The 24,972-nt window shown below is 48.1% G+C and overlaps 1 protein-coding gene across 4 annotated transcripts in view; it reads right to left on the bottom strand.

The window, feature by feature from the left end:
- Positions 1-24,972, bottom strand: part of TMEM259 (transmembrane protein 259) — a 648,432-nt gene that overhangs the window by 221,217 nt on the left and 402,243 nt on the right. The gene's annotated exons all lie outside the window — the stretch shown is intronic.

The following is a 24,972-nucleotide window of genomic DNA, read 5'->3' as shown; positions in this document are numbered from 1 at the left end:
TCTTCTCAGATCAAATCAATGGTGTAATGAATAGATTATTTAATCAGGCAAAACCTTGTATGACTAGTCTGAAAAAAACCTTGCAGGGTTAAATAGGGCATTTGGCTTTCATAATAACGCAGCCCAAAGCGCTCTTCATAATGGTGTAAACTGCTTAAATACATGACTAGGCACAGGTCAGTCCAGTTCTCCACCAGGCGAACTCCCACGTTTCACCTGCAGTGGAGAGTAAACAGAATTTAGAAAAATGTAAATAGGGTCACTACACAACTTCATGTCACTGGGCTACAGTGCATTCTTTGAAATAACTATTTTGAGGGATGGAGCTCAGTGTATTGCAATGTAAAGTATGACTTTTGGTGGACCAGTAAGTGATCTTACATGGACACTTTGTACTTGCATTCAGACCAAGAATATTGTGTGTGCAACGCTAGTTCTGCAGCATTATATCCAATATATACAATATCCTGTGCATTAGGAGTATCATAAGGATTGTATGCTAAATGGATGGTTTAATACTGGTAAGATTATGGGCCTCACGCATGGACATGCCCATTGACTGCTATGATGTCAACCATACCCTGTGCACTGAATAGGTTTCCCTGCCGTTTTAGATCATTAAAAACCTCAAAACAAATCAACTAGAAACCAACAGCCACCAAGGCTCAGGTCTAACTTCATACTGTGTGGACATTATGCCCAACCCATTCAAATTCACTAAAAATGTTGATGGGTGGGATGTGAATAGAACAAGGGTGCAAAACTATTAGCAACATCTGGATTCGTTTGCTGCATGGAACCTCTTAATCTGCATGCTATTTACCGAAATAAGCCACTTTGGGGAGGTTAGTTTATGCAGGTTTACATAATTCCTTAATGTATGCTTGCACCACACATTTACAATCTGAAACAAAACAGTGATAACTTCAGTATTATTTTGGAGGGTCCCCTGTCTGAAGATGTACTTGCACTTTTGGAATGCCCTCTTGCTGCATAATCACTGCACACACTTTTTCCTCTCACATTCAACAGGTTGTTAGTCTTGGGAATAGGGATTCCTTTCAGTAGCCGATGAAAGCCAGTAAGATGTTCTGAAAGGTGATGTTCCTTCAAGCCAATACATTAATGCTGTTCCAGTATACAACAAAAGTACACACCTTGCTGCAAGAGTTTTGAGAAAGTCGGGTATCTCAGTTTATTCATATGAAAGGGAGAAGGGCCCCATTTGGGAGAAATCTCAATTCTGTGCTAATTCCCTTCAACCTTAGGGACCCCCAGTTCTTTTGCTGGACTTTAGGACTTTTATTTGTTATTCTGGAGTGAGACCTTTTCCTCACTCGCTAATGTATTTTGATCTGATTTGGATGATGGGTTTCCTTTGTTTTTGGAGTCGGACAAACGCCATAGGCAACTACTTTTGTATTGTGACACACAGCACCTTCTGTGGAGTGTCAAAGAAGTTGTTTGGATTTCTCTTAAGGTTTAAATACCTTCTCTTGGGTGAACAACTGCTCCCAAGAATAGTAAGTGAAATTGACCCAACTTATCTGTTTTTCCTATGTAGGTCCAGTACACCCAATCTTATGTGGCAGTGCCGGGGGGGGGGGGGGGGGGGGGGGGTTGAGGGGCGGGGTTACTTAGTAGCCCCTTTTCCTACTTCCTCATGTAAAAAAATGTATGTTACCCTGACTACTTTAAATGGCTGGTGGCAGTGGTTTAACTTTCCTACCATTGTGCGTTTCTGCCTCAGGCTGAATCCTCAGCTGCAGTAGTGCACCACCCATGGGTGCCCATTTTGTCAAAGAGGCACCGGTCTTCTTTCGCCATTTTTTGCTTGTGAGGTTTTTCCTGAGTTTTACTCTGCGCGTCAAAGCAGGTTTAACCCTTTGTTTTGCGTTTGGCGACTTCAGGACTGAAACCCACCTCTGGCTCCAGTGTGTCTGGCAGGGCAGGAAGCGAGGGAGGTGCCCGAAAAACTCCCTGTTCTCAGTCTTTTTGGTTACTTGAATGCACCCAGTGCTGATTGGCTGGCTGTCCCTGCGGCACAGCCACCCTGCTGTGTGAGCAATAGCTATGCTGTGCACGAATTGGAGAAACCTGCATAAGGCGAGGCTTCTTGAACTGAAGGCAGAGTTGACCACTGGACGAAACATCTGAAGGAATCGTGAAGAGAAGCTTCCTGCATCCTCCTGGACCGCTGAACTGCCCGGTGAAGCCCTGCTTCTGTGCTGAAACTGCTTTTCCGAATAGACTAGAGAAGCTCCGGAAAGCACAACTTCTTCCCTTGGGTTGGTGGGACCAACTAACCCAAAGACGAACTTTGCTGGAAGACCTTCCCCAACTGGCTGTACTACTTTGCTGCTGCTGGAACCGAGTGCCAGGGGTCGAGAAATGTAGTGGAGTGCATAGTCTTTAAGCCAGACCGCCACTCCAGGAAGATCCCGAGGACCCTCCCGAAGCAGGACGACCCAATTCCGAGTCACTGCACCAGAGTGCTGGAATCCAGAGGCAAGGGAAGCCCATCAAGTGTCCAAGATCTTCAGTGGTGCTATTTGCCGGTAGCTGAAACCGCAAAATTGCAGCTGAACTGAAAAGGGGCCGTAGCCGCCGAAGACCTTTAGACTGCAGTGCCAGAGTCCTCCCGACGTCCTCCCTCTTGTGCCCACGACTGAGGCCAAGAAACCCAGGATATGCAAGACTGCAACCAGATCAGAAGCTAGCTGGATCCTCTTCTTCAAACCTAAGGTACGGTCCTGACTAAGGGGTACTGACCTCTGTCTATAGCTTGCATTATCTCGTTTGAGACTTGCAGTAGCTGCTTTTTGCAGTGGATCTCAGCTCTGCCTTATACAAGCCTAACAGCTTGTGGCCACAGTGGTTTCTTTACAAACTCTCCAACTTTGTGCAAGACTTTGGGCTATCTGAAGAAGTGCCTCAGCTCCATAGACATTGTGCAAATTGACTTTGGCTGTCCTGGCTCCCTGCAGTTTCTTCTGACCCATTGACTTTGATTCTAACTGTTCCTCATAGGTGGTGCAAACGCTTAACTTATATTGCTGTGAAAGAACTAGTCTAGACTTCATTGGGAGATTGAAAAGTGCTCACATGCTCTAAGAACCTATTAACCTTTTCCCTTCCCTAACCTTTTCCTTAACCTCAAAATGTTATCAAGTACAAAAAGTGATAAATAAATGCCAACTATCCTAGTAATTGAAGTCTCCTCTGGGTGTAGGAAGTGTGTATGAAGCATCTCCACCAAGTATCTGCTTGCTTAACTTGATCCTGCGAAAGTGTTAAAGTATTTTTATTGTCGCACATTGCCCCGTTTAAGAATGCCCATTTAAAACTGACCGTTAAATAAATGTTTTGCTAGGAAACCGCGAGTGTGTTATTTGGATACTTGTATTCGTGGATTTCGATGCTACAGCTCACATTTACCCGTCGAGAAGTCTGGCTGCTCAGTCACTTTACCAACCTGTGTAGTACAGACCTATACCAATAGGTGGGTTACCTAATACCAAGCGGACAAGAAGGATGTAGTCTCCCACAGGGTTACTGCATACAATCTTGCCTAACATGCCCTTCTACAAACATGGGGTCACTTAAAAGCTTAATTCTATTGCTTTACCGTCTATAGTGCTTGTAGTTCCCTGAACCTTCTTGGATCAGATATGTCAAATAAGCAACTTTGTAGGAATTCCTCAATTGTGCATTCATATATTCACACAAAGGGCTAAAATTAGCCAGATCATTCATACATCAAGCTCTTATCTTGACCCGCATTGCAAAAACGGTGGTCCCCTAAACACTCTAGTGAGACACCCTCTGGTGCCTTCCCGCACTTTGTCCATGCGGACAACTAACTCTGAAAAATAAAGGAAACCCTGGTCCATCAGGTGTAAAACGCATGACAGAATATTCTTTATATTAAGGAGCTGGCAAGGTTTCTTTTCACACACTAAATCAGTAATCTCATTTACATTCATCCTCGGAGGAGGCATAAATATCCTGGTTTTAAAATCGAAAGGTCAAAGTATGGAGGCATCCTGCAGCTAAATTAAATATATTCATACCGACAAGAAAGGGATGCGGGTCTACTTTCCTGTATGGGCACAGTGATATTTCCACAATGTTTGCCTGGCAGTAGTATCAAATATATCAAGCGCTGTGGGCGACTGCAAAAAGCCTAAGACTAACCACCACAATTATCTGATGGAATTATTATGGAAAGGAGAATGCGCCCCCAGGCTCCCCGGCTGGTGCAACCTGCTGACAAACCTCTTGCACTTGTAGTTTGTCGCTGTCAGAAAAAGATCTATCTGGCGCCTGCCCCACTCAGGGAACAGGCTGTCCACCTGATCCTGATGAAGCTCCCATTCGAGGCACGAGCGCAGTTTCCATGCTGAGGGAGTCTGTGATGGTGTTCTTGACTCTCGCAAGCTGAAGAGGGATGAGTAACATTATCGCCACAAGCCCAGGGCCTCCTTAGAGAGCGCCGGTATCGGATGCCCCCTTGCTTCCTGATGTAAAACATGGTGATGGTGTCTGAAGATCCTCACCACAATGCCTTTCAGGGACAACACTGCCCATAGCGCCAGGATTTTGATATGAGGATCCTTCTTCTCTGGCAACCACAGGCCTCTGGCACGCAGACGTCCTGTGTGCACTCCCCATCATGTATGGAGGCATCTGTGTTGACAGTCTCCTGGTATGGTGGGTTCGGGAATCCTGTGACTTGGGCGATGTTGGTGTGAACGCCCCACCATACTATCATCCACCGAACTCGTCGTTTAGTGAAATCTTGTCTGTGAAGCTTCCGGTCACCTGTATCCAGAGGTCGTCCAGGAATTCCCGGAGGGGCCGCATCTGCAACCTGAAGAGCTGGATGAGGTAGATTCAGGACATCATGCCCAGCAACGGCTTGATGGCCCGTACTGTGGCCATCCTAGTAGACAGCCGCTGCACCTTCCCCAAAATGGCTGCTATCCTCTCCTCCGAGAGAGATGCCATGCAAGACACTTATTGAGCCTGGTGCCTAGGAACAGCGTGTTCTGCGATGGCGTCAAGCAGGACTTTGGATAGTTGACAGAATTCCAGATTCGTTAGCAGCCAGACTGTCCTTGGGCCAGCTCCTGGTGAGTGGTGCAAATCAGCCAGTCGTCCCATAATGGGTTTATGTATATGCCCTGTAGGCTTAGATGGGCCGCCACTGGTGCCAGGCTTTTCGGGAACACTCTGGGGGCAGACTTCAAGCCAAAAGGTAGGGCTTTGAACTGGTAGTGCTGCCCCTGCACTACGAAGCATAGAAAACTCCAGTGCTTCCTGTCAATGGGGACGTGGAAGTAGGGGTCGTCCAGCAATATCAAGAGATCTCCTTTTTCCAGCTGGCCGAGCACATGTTGCAACATGTCCATCCTGAATTTTTGGGACTCTATTTATTTAGACGTTGTAGGTCTAGAATGGGCCTCCAGCCGCCTATCTTCTTTCTGACCAGAAAGTAGATAAAATAGACTCCAGAGCCGCAGAGTCGCTGGGGAACTAGCGCCATCGCCCCTTTTCGCAGCAGGTCCTGTACCTCTTCCAGGAGCTGAGGCATGTGCTGCTCCTGATGGGCCACCGGAGGGATCTGCAGACACCTGCCGTGAAACTCCAGGATATGTTCTTGGGTGGAGGGCCTTGGGCGAGGATCCCCAGCACCCATCTGTCAGTGGTGATTTTTCTCCATTTGGCGATTAACTTCCTCAGCCGGCCTCGCACCGGGGTGCATGGGTGGAGGCCAGATGACCTGGTCAATTCAGGCTTGCTTCGGGTTCAGCGTCCTGTCCTGTAGGCGATGCTGTCCTCAGCTACTGTAGGCATAGGAACAGCCTCTGTATGCTTCCCGAGTCATGGATCTAGAAGGCTGACGGTACGATAAGGTGAAACCTTTGAAAGCCCTTCTCCACTTTCATCTGGAAGAGCAAAATAAAGAGCGGTGCTGCTAGAGGGTAGCCAGGGAACGGGCTGTCTCCATCAGCCTTGATGGCCTGTAGGGACTCGTTGACGACCTTCCCAAATGGGTTATCGCCAAAGGGCATGTCCAGTACCTTGGCTTGGATCTCTTGGTGGAAATTTGTGGCCTTCATCCAACCTTAGCAAAAAAGGCAGACACCATTGGCCATCCGCTGGCACCCAATGTCGGCGATGTCCAACGCCACTGTAATGGCATGATCAGACCCTACTTCCCCTTCCAGGAAAGGAGCAGTTGCCTCCATCCTCTTATTGTCGAGGAGGAACTCCAGAAAAGGCCCCAGCTTGTACCACAGCTCCCTGTTGGACCTGGCTAGGATTGCCAGTGTGTTGGGCGCCTCGTGAGTTGACGCCATGGTGTAAATCACTTTCCTTCCCATGCGTCCATCTTTTTCCCACTTGCTGTCCAGAGGGACAAAAGGCGTCGAGGCCGGGTTAGCTGACAGTTGCCTGGCGGACACCGAAGCCTCTAAATCAGGCGATGGATGCCACAAAAGGCACTTGGGTGCGAAGTCCTGCACCCAGTACTTCTTCTCCAGCCTATCCCGTTTAGCCAGAGCCGTGCAAGAGTTCTTCATGAGGGCCAGGCCCTCCTCCCACATGTCGTCCAGAAGGGGCACTGCCATGATTGTCTTCCTCTTGGCCTAGCGCCTCTGGTACAAGAAACCCTCCTTCCTGGTTTCTTCGGGCACAAGCTGGAATAGCTCAGAGGCTCTGGCCATCATGGAATGGAACGACCCAGCCTTGTCCAGTGGGGACGCCCTAGGTGGCGCATCCAAATGCAGAGACTCGCCGTGCGCTGGGAAGATATCCGGATCGTAGTCCGCAGTCCAGGTTGTATCCATCCCCCGGTCTGCTGGAGGAGAAGGGTCCCAATGCGATGTGGAGGCTCAAATGAGGGAGTTGGATGACTCTTCCTCTTCGCTGGAGGCTGATCGGCGGCCTGGGGGACCATTGGAAGCAAGCCCGGTGGCATCCTCTTCTGGATCTCTGACACCAAGGTGTGAAGGGTCGACAAATGTCCAGAGACAAAACCATCAGCTGAGCTGGCGGGATTGGAACACTAGACCCCACTCCGTCGTCCTCTTCCACGTCCTCGTGGACCATGTGTAAGGACTGGTCCTCATCCATGGACGAGACCTCCATGGCTTGGCCCACGGCCTGTGAGGGCTGTTTTGGCAACAGTCCCCCCTTTTGCACGCCCCACACCTCCACCTCTCATCAGGATCTGGAACTTGCCCATCCTTAGGAGCTGCTGAACCCCACCGCCCCTCCAGTCTGACTTCACCGAGCCTCACTATGTTCACATTGAGGTTCAGTCTAGTCAGGAGGGGAAGGGGAACTGGGAAAAATAAACACATGAGCTCTTCTGGCTTCTTAACCCTGTACATTAGTGTCACTTAAATTCATCTTTCAGTACTTAATATGCCACCCGTAAACCTCTATTACCTGTGTGACCTCTGCCCCAAGAAAAGAGGTTACTGAAATCTGTCACAGGTAAGGAAAATAGTTACTGGCTCAGGAATTATGCTTTAAGGCTCACAGGCCAATTTGTGTTTTTGCTGGTTGAACCTCCTCCTGAATATTACTCTAAACAATTTCTGAATTTTGAAAATTAGCAATTCACCAAGTCTTAAAAAAACTAAATTGGAAGTTCTTCAGCTCAGTCTCTTCTATTGTTTTGAGTAGTTTCTTCTTTTAGCTTAGTCTTTTCTCGTTCTTCATTTAACATTTTTAGTATTCCTGCCTACTGATGCACTGTACTAAAACTACAACTTCCAAATGTATTTTCAAAATAGCCGGCACCACACAGTAAAGTTTAGTCCTTCCTCTAGTGCCTTCTGTGAAGTTTGCAAAGACGAAAAGTTTGTTGGGTGGTTTTCGGAATATTATCCCTATAGGTAAATGTTTATTTGAACCTTAAAATGTATTCTCTGCCTAGCACTGAAGGAGTGTGCGCGTCGGAAGAATTCCTGACTCCCCAACGGGTTCCTGTATTTACAGAAAAGATGCTTGCCCATGTGTGCCGTTCGCAACTCAAACCGAATGACAGCGCAGCAGTCGGGAAAGATAAACCTTTCTGTTCCTGACCCGTAATAACCTACTCCTTTATCGGAGTAACAGCACAAGACAAACTGTGCTCGCTCACACAGTGCTCAGTTCTGATTTGCTGAGGTGCGCGGCATACCGAAACGGAAGCCTTTCTGCTCAGAAATACAAACTCCTTTGTCGGAGTTCACAGCTCAATTAGAACGTAGAAGAGATTTAACGCAGCACAGACGCACTGACAAATCGAACTGAAATTGACTAGAGTTTTTGAACTCCAATAGTTAACGAACCTTGCACTGGAAACTTTTAAACCAACATATATGACATGCATTACACACCGTAATAGCATTTCTGAGGATTGTATCAGCTTAGATTCACATGCTGTGCATATGGTCCGACATCCAGTGGTAACCGCAGAGTATTGCATCTGGTCTTTCGAGGATCAAAAGGGGACGTCGGCATAGGCATGTCTAACACTATCCCTACCATGACGTGTAGTGTACCCAAAATCCCTCACGCGCTGAGGTCCCTCCAAATGTATTTTTTCTGCCATGAGGGAGCCCAAGGCTAATGTTCCTTCCACACAAGCAGGAGAAAGGGTGGGCGCATGTGAATCTAAGCAGATACAATCATCAGAATTCTATTACGGTGAGTAATGCATGTCTTCCGATGCTTGCTAATCTGCTTCGAATTACATGCTGTGCATAGACTAGCGACCAGTACCCGGAGTTGGAGGTGGGTTGTGAGAAGGAACAGTAGTGAAAAGATGTCTTAGTGCTTGTCCCATCTGAAAATCAGACCTAGAATGAGTGTCTAGGCAATAGTGTTTAGTAAAGGTGTGTACAGATCTCCAGGTTGCAGCTTTGCAAATGGATTCTAGGGGCTCATTTGCAATGAATTCTATGGAAGCCCCAGTGCCTCGAGTAAAATGTGCTCTAGGCTTGAAGGGCACTTCTCTCTTAGCAAGAGTAACAAAGTTTGATGCATTTGACTATCTACATTGAGATAGAGGACTTAGAGACAGGATCCCCCCTCTCTGCCAGCTGCAACAAAAAATTCTTTGTTTTCCTCAGTGGTTTTGTTCTTTCCAGATAAAACATGATTGCCCTGTGCACATCTAACATGTGTAGGCTTCTTTTGGCCATGTTCGTGGGGTTCTGGAAGAAAGTGGGCAGTTCTATTGACTGGTTCACGTGGAACTTGGAAATAAATTTAGGTGAACAGTAACAAAAGGGTCTAGTACTGAAAGGGTCTAGTACTGAAAGGCCTGTATTTCACTAACCCTTCTTATAGAAGTGATAACCACTAGGAAGGCTGTTTTATAGGTAAGGTCTTTTAGACTTGCCTTGTGTATAGGCTCAAAGGGGGACCCCATGAGTCTAGTCAGAACCACATTTAAGTCCCAACCGGGAGCTGGGTTAGGGGGGTGAATCCTTTTAACCCCTTCCATGAAAGCTTAATAACTGGTGTTTTCCCACCACACCTTCTGCTGTGACGTAGTATAGGCTGAGAGAGCAGCTAAGTGAACCTTTCGGGAATTAAAAAACAGGCCTGAATCCAGTAAGTGGGTCAGGTACAATACAATGCGAGTAGGAGAGAAGTCGATGGGATCGACGCCCTTGGCATTACACCAGGTAAACAGCAGTATTGAGTGTTGGGTTTCTTGCTTCCCTGAGTGTCCTCATACATCTGAGGGAGTTGAAGGTGTCCAAACTATATGACCTCAGGAGCCAGGCTGCAAAGTTCAGAGTTTGCGGGCATGGGTGCAGTGTTTCTTCTCTGTCCTGAGACATGTTGTACGGGAAGGGCAGTCTCATAGGAGGGGAGAGGGACATCTCCATCACGAGAGAACCAGGGTTGGCGGGCCCACATAGGGGCCACCAATATCATGGGGACTGGTTCCTGGTGCATCTTGTGCACAATCTTGTTGAGTAGGGGAGTCGGAGGAAAAGCGTAAACAAATTTCCCAGACCATGCTATTCAGAGCCTGTTCCCCTTGGAGCAGTTCTGTGGGTACCTGAGGTGTACTCTTGGCATTGAGAGTTCTCGAGAGTTACGAATAAGTCCATTTCTAGGCGACCCCATTCTGCAAAAACATTGGAGACAATGTCTTCGTGTAGTCGCCATTCGTACTCTACGGGCAGTGGGAAGTCTCTGCTGGAACGTGTTGGGACAACAGGAACAACCTGTTGTTGAGAGCCCATATCCAGATGTTTTGGGACAGCTTGGATAGCCCTGGAGAGTGTACCCCTGGTTTGTTCAGGTAGTACATGGCTGTGGTGCTGTCTCAAGATCAGAACCTGTTTTCCCCTATAGTTGTGCCTGAAAGGCTTTCAGTGCCTTGAATACTGCTAATAGTTCCAATAGATTTATGTGGTTGGACACTACTTGTGGGGACCACACGCCGTGCGCAGTCTGCTGAAGCAGGTGAGCCCCACCCCATGAGAGATGCGCCGGTTGTGAGAGTCTTCTACTGCGGGGTGGTGAAGGTTTTCCCCTTCAAGAGGTTTTAGCTCGACCACCACTGCAGAGAGAACGAGGGCTGGCGAGACAACTACCAGATCTTCCCATTGTCCGCTGGCCTGACACCACTGGCTGTTAAGCACTCCTGCATGGGACGCATGCACAGACGCGCGTGAGGAACTAAGTAAATGCAGCACACCATCATCCCTAACAGTTGCAAGGCTTTGCGTACAGTCACTTCCTGACTAGCTGCATACCGAGCAATCTGAAACAGCAGGTTTTGAACCCTATCGTTGGAGGGGAAGACGAGGTCGTCTTTTGTCTGAATTAGAGCCCCTAGAAACTGTTTGACTTGACTGGAGTTTAGGCTAGATATTTTCTCGTTGATGGAGAATCCCAGACTGAATAAGAGGACTATTGTCAGTCGTCGAGGTAAGGGTAACCCAGGACGTATAGTCTTCACAGGTGCGCTGCCGCTACGGACAGAACCTTCGTAAACACCCTTGGCGCTGAGGCAATGCCGAAGGGGAGTACTCTGAACTGATAGTGCTTGTCCTCTATCATGAACCTTAGGTATTTTCTGTGCGCTGGCAACATTGAAATATGAAAGTGCATCTTTCATGTCCAGTGTTGCCATGTAATCCCTTGTTTCAACAGCGTGATTACTTCCTGTAAATTGACCATACGAAACTATTTAGGTTTGACAAATTTGTTCGCTGGGTCTAGCACAGGGAGCAATGGTGAGATCCTTTTTGGGTACTATCAAGTACACTGAATAAATACCCTAGTTTACCTGTAGAATAGGGACGACTTCTATGGCGTTAATTACTAGAAGGATCTCCACCTCTTGCAGTAGGATTTGCAGGTGGTCCGGCGTCTTGGCGGTCGTAATTAGTGTGGTCGGGCAAATTCTATGCAGTACCCGTGGTGGACCGTCTTTAGTACCCTCTGGTCTGTTATCCCATCCCATGCAGCAAGTAAAGATGTTATACACCCTTCTCCCCCCCCCCCACCACCGGACAGGGGTGGCATGGGAGGGGACCTGGATCCGAAGGTCATTTCTGACCAGAGGGCGGGGTGTGTCTGGGTTACGAACCTCTGCCTCTACCTTTTCCACACCGCTGTCCTCTGGGTGGGTAAGTCGTGGAGGTATTAGACCCTTGTCCAGAATTCCAGTTGTTTCCAGCATTATACTGGTTCTGGGGAAAACGAGATTGCCCACGAAAGTATCAGCGGGAGCAGCTTTCTCTCTGAGGAGAGGGTTCCTGGGTAATCTTTTGAAGGGACTCGAGCGTTTCATGTTTTCTCGGCTGTTTCGAGTGCATCGTCCATTGCTTTGCCAAACAGGTTGGTCTCCTCAACGGGTTTGTTGATTAGTTCTGCTTGGGTCTCTGGTTTGAAACCGGAGTTCCTTGCCATGCATGTCTCTTGAGCAAGGTACCTTGTGCCACGGTTCTTCCTGCCGTCTCGGCAGCGTCCAGAGTTTTTTTGAGCACATTCTGGTTCACCTGCTTGCCTTCGGAAACAATGGCGAGCAACTTGGTCCGTGTAGGTTCTGGCACTTCCTGAAGGCCTTCTTGCAGAGGGTTCCACTAGACGTCTGCATAGCTGGTCAATAGCGTGGCGTTATTGGCTATACGGGTGGAAAACATAGCAGCCGTTGTTACACTTTTTCCCAGTGCATAAAGTCTCTGGACTCCTTATCGGGTGGTGCCTCTCCTGTAGACAGGGCAACACAAGCCCATGTTCTAGTCGTGGTAACCACTAAAGAATCTGGAGTGGCATGACCTTTGATGTAGGCCGGGTTGGTCAGAGAAGGCTGATACAGCTTCTCCACCCTATGGTTCACCGCCCTGGTCTGGGCTGGCATCAACAAGGAGGTGCTAATCTCCTCTTGATGGAGTTCAACAAGGGGATGGCCTGGCTGGCCAGAGGTTTTTCTTCGAGTGTATCCTCCACAAAACCACAATCTGGTAAAGCCTCTTGAGTGGCAATCTGAAATGGTCAGCTGCCTTCTTCAAGATGGCGAACGCCATCTGGTCATCCATTGGGGAGGCTTGGCGAGCCGGAGTAGAGGGTGGGAATCTATTCATAGGACATGTGGGTCCTGGGTGGGAGTAGGGGACGTCCAGGATTGAGCATCAACCTGACGGCTGTCTTCCCAATTGTCCATAAAACCTGTCTGATAATCCACATTGTAGTTTCCCAGAAAGGTGCGATCCTCATCCTGATTTTAGAGTCCATAACATCATCATCTGTGAGGACACAGGTATACTCCTCATGTGGATCTTCCAAAGACTTTTGAAACTTTGATACAGGCGTAGAAGGAAAGTCTTTGAGGCCTCTTGGGAGCAAGGGTCTCAGAATAAGACATTTTTCTTCTAATCTGTCCATACATCCCTCAAACTTCTCTCTGGTCCATGAGGATGAACCAGGAGGGGTGCCGGGGAGAAAAGGGTTTGTATTCTTCCCTGTGACGTCGAGATTTGTCCTCCAATGTGCCCGACGAAGGCACGGGGCTCTCAGCGTAGTCCTTGCGGGGTTCAGGGTGCTGTGGCGTGTCTTTCGGCACGTCTCAAGGACTTTTCGTGCTTCGCCACCTCCTTCGACCGTTCCTTCAGCCTAACTGCCGAAGTAATCCTTGCGATGCTTTCGCCAATGGTCGGAGAATCTGGGCGGTTTACCGGCTGAGCTGTAGATTGACGCCGCCAGGTGAACCGGAGGTGATGGGTGGATTGACGCCACCGGGTGAACCGGAGGTTGAGAGCTGGATTTTGGCGTTTCCCGGGCCTTAAGCGGCATCTGCGTGTCCTCCTGGAGCACCTCGATGTCCGCGTGTCTTAGTGTTAGCGCCCTTTACTTTGGATTGTCCAGTCGCAGGCCGCGACTGCGGTTACGGGGAGGGCTGCCGATCAGAGGCTCCCATCGAAAACTGATGGTTCCTTTGGCGCTTTGGTACGCTTCAATAGTTTCGCCGAAGCAGAACCTTGGGTTGTGCGTTTGGTGTTATGATCGTGTTATGATCGTGTGCACACTCGTGTCACCGGGCGTTTCCCCCATAGCGTGACTTGCGTCAGGCCTGGTTGGGTCGGGGACGAGCGTCACGGACAGAGGACAGTCCGCTGTTTGGTCAATGGCTTCCGACACGGAGGCCTGGTCATCGCTACTCCCCTCCCACCCCCCCAATCACTTTCGCCAGTTCTAACAGCGGGAGAAGAACATTCGGCCTATGGCATGCCGTAGGCTGGCCACCACTTCAAGCAGCGCTCCTTAAGCATCTTCGGGCGCAGGAGTCTACAGGCCGCGCAACTCACTTTGTTGTGGTCGAGGGGAAGACTGTTGCACCTAGCGTGCTATTCTTTCCATGGATATTTGGCCCTGCACGAGGGGCAAAATCTAAATGGCATCTTTTCCATAGCGAAAGACTGTTAAAGCAATGACAAAACCCAGGGAGCCGAGAGGTTGAAAATGGAAAGGCATACTTGTAAAGAATAGGTCCCCCCCGACCCCACTCTCTCTACTGTGTAGGCCGGCCAGAAGGCCCTGCCACATGGACGGCAGCGTCGCCGGGATCAACAGGTGTCAAAAGCCTGCAGCAGTCGTCAACTGTCGCAATCAATAACGACAAAGTCGATAATAATGACTATAACGCTATCTCTATGTAAGAGCTCCGCATTAGGGCGACCAGTACGCTGGACGGGAAAAAAACAATCTGAGGGACCTCAACGCGTGAGGGATTTTGGGTACACTACACGTCACCGTAGGGATAGTGTTACACACCCATGCTGACGTCCCCTTTCGATCCTTGAAAGACAAGATGCAATATTCTGCGGTTACCACTGGATGTCGGACCAAATGCACAGCATGTGATTCTAAGCAGATTAACAAGCATCAGTAACACATATTACAACGCTGCTGTAGTTTAAATCGGTCATACAGTTTCTTGAATCCGAAATGAATTGTCAAATGATAGCACTCAAACACTGCGCTCCCATCAATGGTCAAGTCCTGCAGCTATTTTTCTTGTAGATTGTTGTTCCACTCCATACTTGTCTGAGTCTTGACTAGAACTTGGCCTAGGAACAGGAATAGAAAAAGAAAAAAAAAACACAGGTCCTATCTTCTCCACAGTAAACTATGAAAGGCAGTTTAGAACAGTGAGTACTTCCAACCTGCTCACGAAATTCCATTACAGAACTAACTCCTGAGGTGAACCACCATCTTGACTTGGGCTAGATCCCAATCCTCCATCTTGTGAATAGATAGCAGATCTCTGCAGCAAATCATAAAGGAAACTAGGGTTTTCTTTAGGGACATATTTTACTCTGCAACATAGTCTGTAAATCCTTCCACCCAACCTAGAACTGGTCTCCAGACTTTCCTTACCCGCCCCCCCCTTACCCAACAGCCCAGAGGGGCTTGAACCGGGGCCTGAGCAGTTTTGCCCTTTTCCTGCGTGCCAGCAGACTTTGCCAAAGTCAATGCAGCGGCGTGCCTTGCGGGCAGGGTACCTTCACAGGGTCAGCCCCCTTAGCCATTGTGATAGAAGCCGCCACCAACTCCATCATCGTAGAAGTGTTATCCTCTGCCGATAGAGCCTGCTTGTGCAGTTCCACCTTCTTCTCTGTCTGCGGCTTCTCTGACCTTCCGCAGTTTAGCCAGGTGGGAGGATTTCCTTTTCGAGGAGGAACTCGACTGTCAGCTGGCTATGGAGGCAAACTGACATCCATCGCAACCGGTCCACCTTGGGACCCGCTTCTGCAGCAACCCAGTGGACTCGGACTTGCGGTTCTTGGCCCGTCTTGGGCCCCCATGTATGAGGTGCCCTCAGAGGGCTTAGACCGCTCCTCGCACCAGCCGGTCATTGTTGAGGGAGGAACCTGCTCAGAGCAGGGGGCAGAAGCCTTGCCGTTCAGCCACGCTGCCAGGCTACTGTGCCCATCCCTGGTCTTCTTGGAGAACCAAAAGGCATATCTCTCACTCCACTTCCTTGTGGTTCGGGAGCAGGCAGTAAAGGCATTACAGGTGCTTGTCTTCAACAAACAGATTCCGTAGCCCGCACTTAGTGAAGGGCTTGAAGAGAGACCTTCCCTCCACCACCGGCATGGTCGGAGGGTGAAAAGTAGGCCCAACGCCCTCCTGGAATCTTCGACAATCTTCGCCCTTGAGGGGTGCTGAAATTCACAGACAACGGATTCCTGCTGTGGGCTGATGGAGAAAAGCACACAGGCTTTTTTGGAACAAAAATAAAACCTTTTTCCATCGAAAACAAAAAAAGTAGAAGTAGCTCGCAGAGCATACTTGAGAACTCAACACTGAAGCGTGAGGTAAAAATCTGAAGATGGCTACCAGAGGAGGGTCTTGGGGAGAGGACTGTCATTGGATGGGGGCAGTATGACCCAGACAGTGATTGGTTGAAAGGAGAAATACAGTTTGTCAGTGAAATGGAACCTTTTTTCTTTAACCGAGGATTCCCAGCCTGACGACTGGGAATATTCATGAGCATGTAAATCCATGCCAGACCCCATGCTGCAGAAGAGTCAAGTTTTGCAGTTTCAGTAGAAACACTATTTCCTTGAACACATGGTTTGAAGGATTTGAGGTTTTGGTGATGGGGCTGCTTCACTGAAATGGAACCAAGTGGCTTTGCATTTTTGAAGACCCTCATTGGTGGAGGCGTCAAAAAGCATTTTACGGTCAAAAAGAAGGTCACCTTATCTTGGATGTCTTCAAGCAGGGAAGTGGCTGGCAAGTAAGCATGTCTACGGATACAGACAGCACCTGTAATTGCCCTTGGTATCAGTTAAATCCACCTCTCTTCTCTCCGAAACCTGGAAGCCAAACTCATCTGACGCCTCTTGAGGAAGCAGATCTGTGAAACAGTCCAGATTTCCCAGTTTAGGATATTGAAGCCTGCCAACAAAGGAGCTGTGTTCACTTGCCCGAGTTGAGGAAAAGCCTAGGCATAAGATTTCTTTCCTTGAGCTTCCCAGGCTTTAGCGGTTTTATCTAAAATGGTAGAAGGAGTAGAGCTTTTACCTTTAGTACCTAGATGAAACCACAGCGGATTGTACGGTAAAATTTCCCATAAGCACAAAAGGCTCTTCTTTAGGCACCTTGTATTTGGTGTCTACGAATTTTGAGATACAAGGATCAGGGTGAGGTTAACCCCAGTGAGCCAAGGCCTGAACCATAATGGACAATTCCATAGGAAGGGAGTAGTTTACCTGTAACTCCATTTCTCCACCGTTGGCATCTTTCATGGATTCACATGCTGTGAATATTTCCCAGCCGGACAGGGAAATATTCGCAGCATGTGAATCCATGAAAGATCAAATGCTGGAGAAGTGATGTTTTAGGTTGCTGAGAAGGAGGTTTCCCAAAAAACACCTGCAGTTTTAGGTTTATCCTTCGGTGCGATTTCTAGGGCCTGCATGGCCTTTGCCACAATGTCATGGAACACCTTTGAATAAGAAATAGATGCAGTGTCGCCATCTGAGTCACAATCAGTGTCATTAGACATCTTTTGTTTTTTGGGAGGAGGAGCAGTGTCTTCACCCTCAGTTCACACTGGCGCAGGTAAAGGAGCTGGCTGTATGGGATCCGCTCCCTGAGGAGGCACAGGAGACCTTTTGTACTTAATTTGTTGCGCCAATACTTCCAACAAGAGATCTGATAATAGTTGCCAAAACTGTGTTGGTAATTACATTAGCCATATCTGACTGTTCAGACGGATTCTCTTCCAATCTAAAAGGAGATGTTTAAGAGTCTATCCTTGTAGTTTTTTGATCGGGGTTGTAAATGTTAAATACTACAGGCCTGGGTATTTGAATATTGGTTAAAATCAGTTGTGGGTCTGTAAAGAACTCATGGTGGCAACAGTAAAGACAGACACAAGGGATCACAGTTCAAGAGTGTTTATTAAACTGTATAGGTAGGTTGGAAAAACGCCTCATCTAAATCTAAGATGGGAGCAAGCTACGACCATCAAATATTAAGGTAGTCCTAGTGGCGTCTTGTCAAATAAAAGGGCCTATACTATAAAAAAATTAAAAAAAATGACAATCACTACAACTAAACACAAAAAGTGTGGGATAGTGTTCATAGAAAGAAAGAAGTTTTTACAAATGAGTCAGGATGCGGTAGCCACAGGGAGGGGGGGAAAGGGAAAGGGGGGAGGGGCCGGGAGGTCTCCCGTCCCCACGATTTGCGCATCGGACAAGGCGGGACTCCAGAGCACAGCACAAGCTCGAGCTTTCCCAGCACGAGACGACAGTTCCATTCTCAGCTATCCGGACCTTCAGTTGTTAAGTCTCTCTTCAAGTCTCTTGCCTCCGAGGACCTGATGTGTTCCAAATAAACAAAACGTTCCTTTCCATATGTACGGTGGGTGATGTCTTCTCATCCATGGACCCGCCCCGCCCCTCTTCTGGGCCAATATCCAAAAAAAGTTCCTAGCAATATCAGGACCCAAGTTGGTTAAGTATCTTGCTTCCAAGGGCCTGGTAGGTTCAATACAACAAACAAAAGTTCCTTTCAGATTGCACTTGGGGTGATGATTATTCACCCCTGGATTCCCTCTTCCGGGCTCAGACCCTTCTCGGATGTTTGCCTCCCTCCGTTAGGTTGACTATGGCTTTTCCCAGATCAATTTCATCTGTGGCATTCACAAGTCAATGTCTTTTTAAACAGTTCACTGTGGCCAGCCCTCCGTCGGGTTCACTCTTGCCATTCACACAGTTATTCCTCACTATGCGGGGTTCATCATCTCCTAGGCTTTCCAATTACCTGCCGGTCAAAGAATTTCGAATGTACAGGGGATTTTGCTAGACCCCTGTATGACCACTTCGACCTCTTCCTTGCGGCTCTCCCAAGGCATTCTGGTATTGGTAGTTTCAACGAAACGGGGAATCAACCAGAGTCTCTCGATGAGCACCCATGTGGTGCCGGACTCTTCTGCTGCTGGTCCTCCCCCACCCCCCCCCCAAGACTATCAGTTCTTTGAACTTCCCTTAACTTATCTTTTGCACCTTTTGTTCAAGAATGTTCGGTTTCTTATTGGTTCTCCCCTCGACTCACTGGCTGTGGTGAACCGCTTGGCTTTCCTTGTATCTGGAGTCAAGGACAGTACCACGGTAGCAAGCGTCCCTTTTGGTGCCGCATGTCAGCGTGGGTGGGCTCTGTGTACTGTTGACATCTGCAACAGACTTTGGCTATTCTTTGCAGTCTTCCCATTGCATCCATGGAGGCTTTGCGGGTCTGGGTCGGACAGGGCAAGGTCGCTTCTCTCCTTGTTACCCCTTAGTTTCTCGCCACCTTTCTCCTACTCTTGAACCAACGACCTGGGATAGCGGTCTCGTCGTGCCGTCTGCCTTGCGCGTAGTGTGCTTTCGTGCTCCATCTTTTATCCCTGTGGGGAAAGGAAAGGGTCGTCAAGTATGCAAGTGGTTTTTGTCTATTGCCTGAACCTTGTGTTGGGACATGTCAGAAATTGGCCTTAAACCGTCATTTGTACTCACCAGTACTGAAGTTGAGACTTAGACAATGGACACATTCTTTCATTTGTGATTCATTGGAGAAGCTGGTACCAAGCTAAGTCTCGAATGATGATGCTTATGCGAGGACCTGTGTCTCTTTTTCGGTACCAAGTAGTCAGCACACTTAAGAGAATTGTTGTCTTTCGGTACCAAATTACTCGGAGACATGACTGCGGAAGCCAATTTGGCAAATGTAGAAACAGGGGCATCAGCCGGTACCGAATCAACCCTGAAGGCTTTGGCCTTCTTCAAGCAACTCTTGCCTATTCAGATAGCCAAAGCAGATTAGCTTTCCCCCAGGACCGTAGCGATCTTGATCGGGCTGGACAAAACTTGTGGTACCAGGTGGATCTTTTCAGACCCTTTCCCACCTAGCGGTACCAACGCTTTCCCACCAGGAGGTACTAGAATTTTCCTACCCAGAGGTACTCCGGTGTGAGTGCCTGGGTTTTCCCCCTAAAAAGTCCTGTAAAGACCCTGCAACTGAAGAGGCGGTCTTCATATTGTAATCAAGGGCAGCGAAACATGTACTTCACCTGCCGGTACGGTCCCCCTCTTACCGATGTCAGCCTCCTTACACACAAAGTCCTCAGTCGTACCAGGCCCAGCTGCAACATGGAAAGACGACTAAGCAGAGACCTCGGGTGACTTCCACAGCAGAAAACACATACTCACCGGGAGATGGATACCCAGGCTTCAGAGGCAGACATGAGGTTCAGCGCTGAGAATTGCTTCCTACAAAGGATGCACTGCTTGAATCCAGTCGTAAACGGTATACGTCAGAGGGATGCACAGGGTTTTTTATAAAATGAAAGAAGAAACAAAACCATTTGTATAAAAAAAATGTGATGACAGCTAAGAGTAACGCCTCACAGTGTGCAGCAAATTCCGACCAACCCAGTAGCTGGAAAAACAGAACTGGGTGTGGAACGTTGGCGACATATGGGGAGGTGTGGGACTGGTACGTAGAGGGACGCACACATGACATAGCCTCACCAATTTCAAGTTTTCCTAAAGGGACAGCTATCTTTTGTAGATCGCTTTTTCCAGCCCGCCTGCAACTGCAGGTGTCCCAACCAGTTGGAAAGCAGAAAGAGCCAGGACATAAGTGAAAACATCTTGTCGAGTTTGTGCTATTCATGTTATCTTACATTTTACATCTTACATTACCCAGTTTTCAATGCAAATTTTGAACTTTGACTCACAATAAGGCATAATTTCACATTAGTATACTTAATGATAGTGATGTGCTACTTTGTCATCTTGCAGGGTTGTATACATCATTACATCATGCCATCATGTTTCTCTGGCTTTTCTACTAGACCACCCCACAAATTGATATTTCAGTACCTTGCCTAGTGTGACTAGAACATGCATACAAAGCACTCCTCCCAGTGGTCTGTACAGACAGCTACCATTTCACTTCACTGTGCCACGATATCACCCTCACTCCCTCTTTCTCCACTTTTTAGACCCAGTGCACACTATCTTACAATAGGGTGCTGGAGGGGTTACTTAGTATACTCTTTGTCTAGCTTAGTATACTCTTTGTCTAGCTTCTCATGTAACATTTTTATGTTATACTTTCCTCGATGAATGGCTGGTGGCAGTGGTTTACTTTTAACTACTGTGGTGTGCATTTACCACAGGCTGCATTTTTGTCAAAATGGCCCCAGTCTTTTTACGACATTTCTTTGTGGAAAGGTCCTCCTTGAGATTTACCAGGTTTGGTCCCTTTGTTTGCTTTGCCTTCACAAGTGAAGCCCGCCTCTGGCTCCAGGGTGTCGGGCGGGGGCAGGAAGTGAGGGAGGTGCCTGAAACTCCCTGTGCTTAGTCTCCCTGGAGACCCAAATGCACTCTGCGGTGATTGGCCGGCTGACTGTCCGGCAAGGACAGCCACCCTGCTGGGTGACTGACAGCTAGGCTGGAATGAATGGGAGTGAACTGAATAAAAGGCGAGGCTTTTGGCTTGGAAGGCAGAGTCGACTATAGGACCAAAGAAGATATTGAAGAGGACGCCTGCTGCAACTCCTGGACTGTTGGTTTGCCCGGTGAAGCCCTGCTGCAGGTCTAGAGAGTAACACCAGATTGTGCGCGTTGCTTTTAAGTTGGCCAAGAGCTCCAGGAAGATCCTCCAGACTACCAGGAAGCAGGATTGACAGAGCCTGAGCCACCTCAACAGAGTGCGGGATCCCAGAAGCAAGGAAAGTCCATCTCGACCGCCAGAAAACACAGTGTTGCCATTTGCGGTAGTCATGAGAAGCTGAAACACTGAAGTGCCACTTGTTTGAAAGATTGCCGGTTGCGAGCGGTGACCGCCCCGCTGCAGTGCAGGAGTCCCCAGACGTCCTCCCTCTTGTCCCCACGACTGAGGCCCTGGAAAAGTGAGATCTGCAGAGCTGCACAGGAGTCATCTGATGCACTTTTTCTTCAATCCAAAAGGTACTGTAAAGTCTGAGAGAACTTACCTCTTATTGTAGAGGTGCTTGCATCTTCTACTACTCATAAGCCTAAACAGCTTGTGGCCCTACATTAATTCTTCTTTTCTTCAAAGACTTCTAAAAAATTGTGCAAATACTTTTTTTACTTCACTACCAGAAGTGTTTCAGCTCATCTAGACTTTTACCCATTGTCTTTGGCTTAAGCTGTAATACTGAATGACTGCTTACGGGATCCAAAAGTAATTGCCTGCATAAGACTATTTGTGGTCTCTTGTTTCTTCTAATAACCTTTTCCTTTGACCAAGTTCTAAGAGTATTCTAAATGCTACAGTAAGATATTAATGTCCCCAGCGCCCTAATTATTGAAGTCACATGAGGGTGTAGGTTGTGGCTATGTGCCATCCCTAAACGGTCTTTACTGATTTAGAAACTAAGTGTGTCGTTTTGAAGTGTATTTGTGTGTTGCTTTTATATTGCTCCTTTGTGAAGAAGGCTTATTCTAACTGACTAATAATTGTTTATTCAAGAAACCTTGTAAGAGTTTATTAGAATACTTGTCACTGTGAATCTTTGTAACTCCCCTACAGCTCACATTGACCCCTCTGGAGATAAGCCTGGCTGCTCAACACGCTACCAACCCGTGTAGTACAAGCTTAGACCAAAGGTTGGGTTCCTATTGCCAGGAGGTCAGGGTTGTTGTAGTGCACCCAAAAGGTACTGCATACAATCCTGCCCAACAGTGCAGACCTTCATCAGAGCAATTATCCCACCACCACAAACCGTTAACATTTTAAGAACAAGAGTGATCTCTAGTGAGAGTATCAAATGTTCCCATCCCTAATAACCATGGCCTCTCCCTCCCAAACCAGAATTGCAATATCAACCATGTTTAGGAAAATGGTGACCCACTGCTAGAGCTGCCAATGTGTGATCACACATAGAACTATAATGTTTCTGCAGCCCTTCATTCAGGAGTTCTACTCCTGCATTGGCATCAGCCCCACGGCCTGATTACACCCTTGCTGCCTCCCTCCCACAACCCGCTTTCCCTTCCGTGTTTTCCCCCATCCTCCAGCCTCCCAAACCACCCTCCGCCATTGATTGGTGCTCACTTCCCCTGCAGCTGGGCCTAGCAGCCAGCGCTGCTCGTAGGCATCCACTTTCCGACATCCATACTGCAGTGAGTGTTATGCCTTTGAGACCCTCCAGGCCCCTTCCTTTGTTTATTTTCTGTTTGTACAAGCCCCATGGCCTGATTACACCCTTGCTGCCTCCCTCCCAACAATCCGCTTTCCCTTCTGTTTTTTCCCCATTCTCCCGCCTCCCAACCGACCCACCGCCTCCCATTGTTCGACCCACCTGGTCATACCAGTCCCTCCCAGGGCAGCCCTCTGCCCGTGCAGCCCTCCGGCTAAGGTCCCCAAGGGCGGCTCCAACAGAGGCAGCTCCAGGAAGTGTCAGCAGGTGTCCACAGGGGAAGCCAGTAGCCAGCAGTCCACCATCAACTACAAGGACCAGTAAGGTAGGAGTGGCCCTGGGCTAGGAGTAGAGCAACCACTCTATACTAGAACCCGAGCCACTTAGCAAACCTGTATTAAACAAGGTGATCACTCCGCACTGCATCTCTCACCCTCATCATAGAAAAATGTGATCATTGCTCAATTTTGTAATAATCTCACCTGCCTGGCACTAAACCCCCCCGCCCCCCCCGAACTGACCTATAGACCTATACAGGTGTCTCACATTTTAGCAGGGGCTCTGTGTCCAGACTGCATTGTGTGATATTTAGATTGCATTGATAGGCCTCTCTCCCACTATACAGGTCTCAAATTTTAACAGAGGTCCTGTATCCTGATCGTATTGTGTGTTATTGAGATTGCACTGACTGGCCTCCCCCCACTACACAGGCCTCAAATCTAGTAGGGGTTCTGTATTTGTTTATATGGTGCTTTCATCCAAAGCACTATACATTATAACAGGATACATAGAACATTATAACAGTAGAACCAATAAACAATCATGAATCAAACCAATAAAACAGTAGGTAGAGCAATTCATCTGTGGCGGAGTGAGGAAGGAAGCAGAAGGAGTATAAGGGTGAAAATGAAGGAGGATAAGGGTAAGGGGGAGGGTAGAGAGGATCATAGGGAAGATTCAAGGGAAGGAGAGAGAATGAGAGGTGGGGAAGGATTCATGGTGGGGAATTGAGAAGGAGAGATTTCAGGGAAGTGCAGAAGGAGGAAAAGGTAGGTATAGAGCAGATTGAGAGAGGTAAGGGGTTCCAGTGTGCCGGGGGTCACGTAACTAGTAAGCATGGAGGATCTGTGTCCAGATCGTATTGTGCGACATCTAGATTGCATTGATGGGCCTCTCTCCCACTATACAGGCCTCTCAAATTTTAACAGTGGTCCTGTATCCTGATCGTATTGTATGTTATTGAGATTGCACTGACAGGCCCCCCCCCCTACCCCCACTACACAGGTCTCCCAAGTTTAGCTGGGATTCTGTGTCCAGATCGTATTGTGTGATATTTAGATTGCATTGATAAGCCTCTCCTCCACTATACAGGTCCCTCTAACTCACCTAACCAAGTCACTCTAAAGGTTGACAGAACCAACCAGTGAAATACAGTGGAGTGACACCGATTAGGGCGTCATAAGGCACAAGTGCTAGCTGCGCCCCTGAAAAGTAACTTCCATTAGTACATATCCTTCTTAAACCGGCATAGCTAGCTCACCGCAGTCAACCACGTTCAGGGAAACAGACACTAAAGAGAGCCACCGATAACACCCAACTATATTAACCACCTCCAATACCCTTACCAAGACAGCGACTGAACGAGAAGGCAACATCATCCGGAATACCACCTACAGACAGAGCCCTAAACCAGTAACTGACAGCCCTCCACACCCAGTACTACACCACAAGACAACCAGACCAAAGCAGAACCTTCTGGACATCAGCAAACAAACAAAGACTAAACAACTCTGAATCTTACAATGCCGCGCAAACGTCCCAGCGGGAGGGAAAGAAAAAGAAGAACGAACAAACACTCCAGAACTGCAACAAAGGACCACAACTACGGAACACACCGCCACACACATGAACAAAAATCGAACCAACACTGAGAGAAGAGACAAATCCCTCTACTTAACTCCATATCTCGCAGACAACGGATCACCAGACCAAACCAACGTTAGAAGCAGCAACATTAAACAACCTAGCAAAAGCACGCAGAAGAAGGATGAACACCACCAGAAACAACAAAACACATGACTGATGCGATAACACCTTACATCACCAAAGCAAGAAGAACATCCAATCAACAACCACAACTCCTGGAAGACTAACCCGATGAAAACAAAAACCCAAGACAAAACATAGAAGAAGTATTCGAAGACGCCGACACCCCGAATCCTACCACTCAACAAAATCAAAAGCCAAACCACACCTCCAAACTCCACTGCAATCTG

The sequence above is a fragment of the Ambystoma mexicanum genome, chromosome 1p (genome assembly GCF_040938575.1).
Source record: "Ambystoma mexicanum isolate Mex_15411 chromosome 1p, UKY_AmexF1_1, whole genome shotgun sequence".
NCBI classification, from domain to species: Eukaryota; Metazoa; Chordata; class Amphibia; order Caudata; family Ambystomatidae; genus Ambystoma; species Ambystoma mexicanum.
The sequence above is the reverse complement of the archived record's forward strand: the minus strand, read 5'-3'. Positions and strand labels throughout refer to the sequence as shown.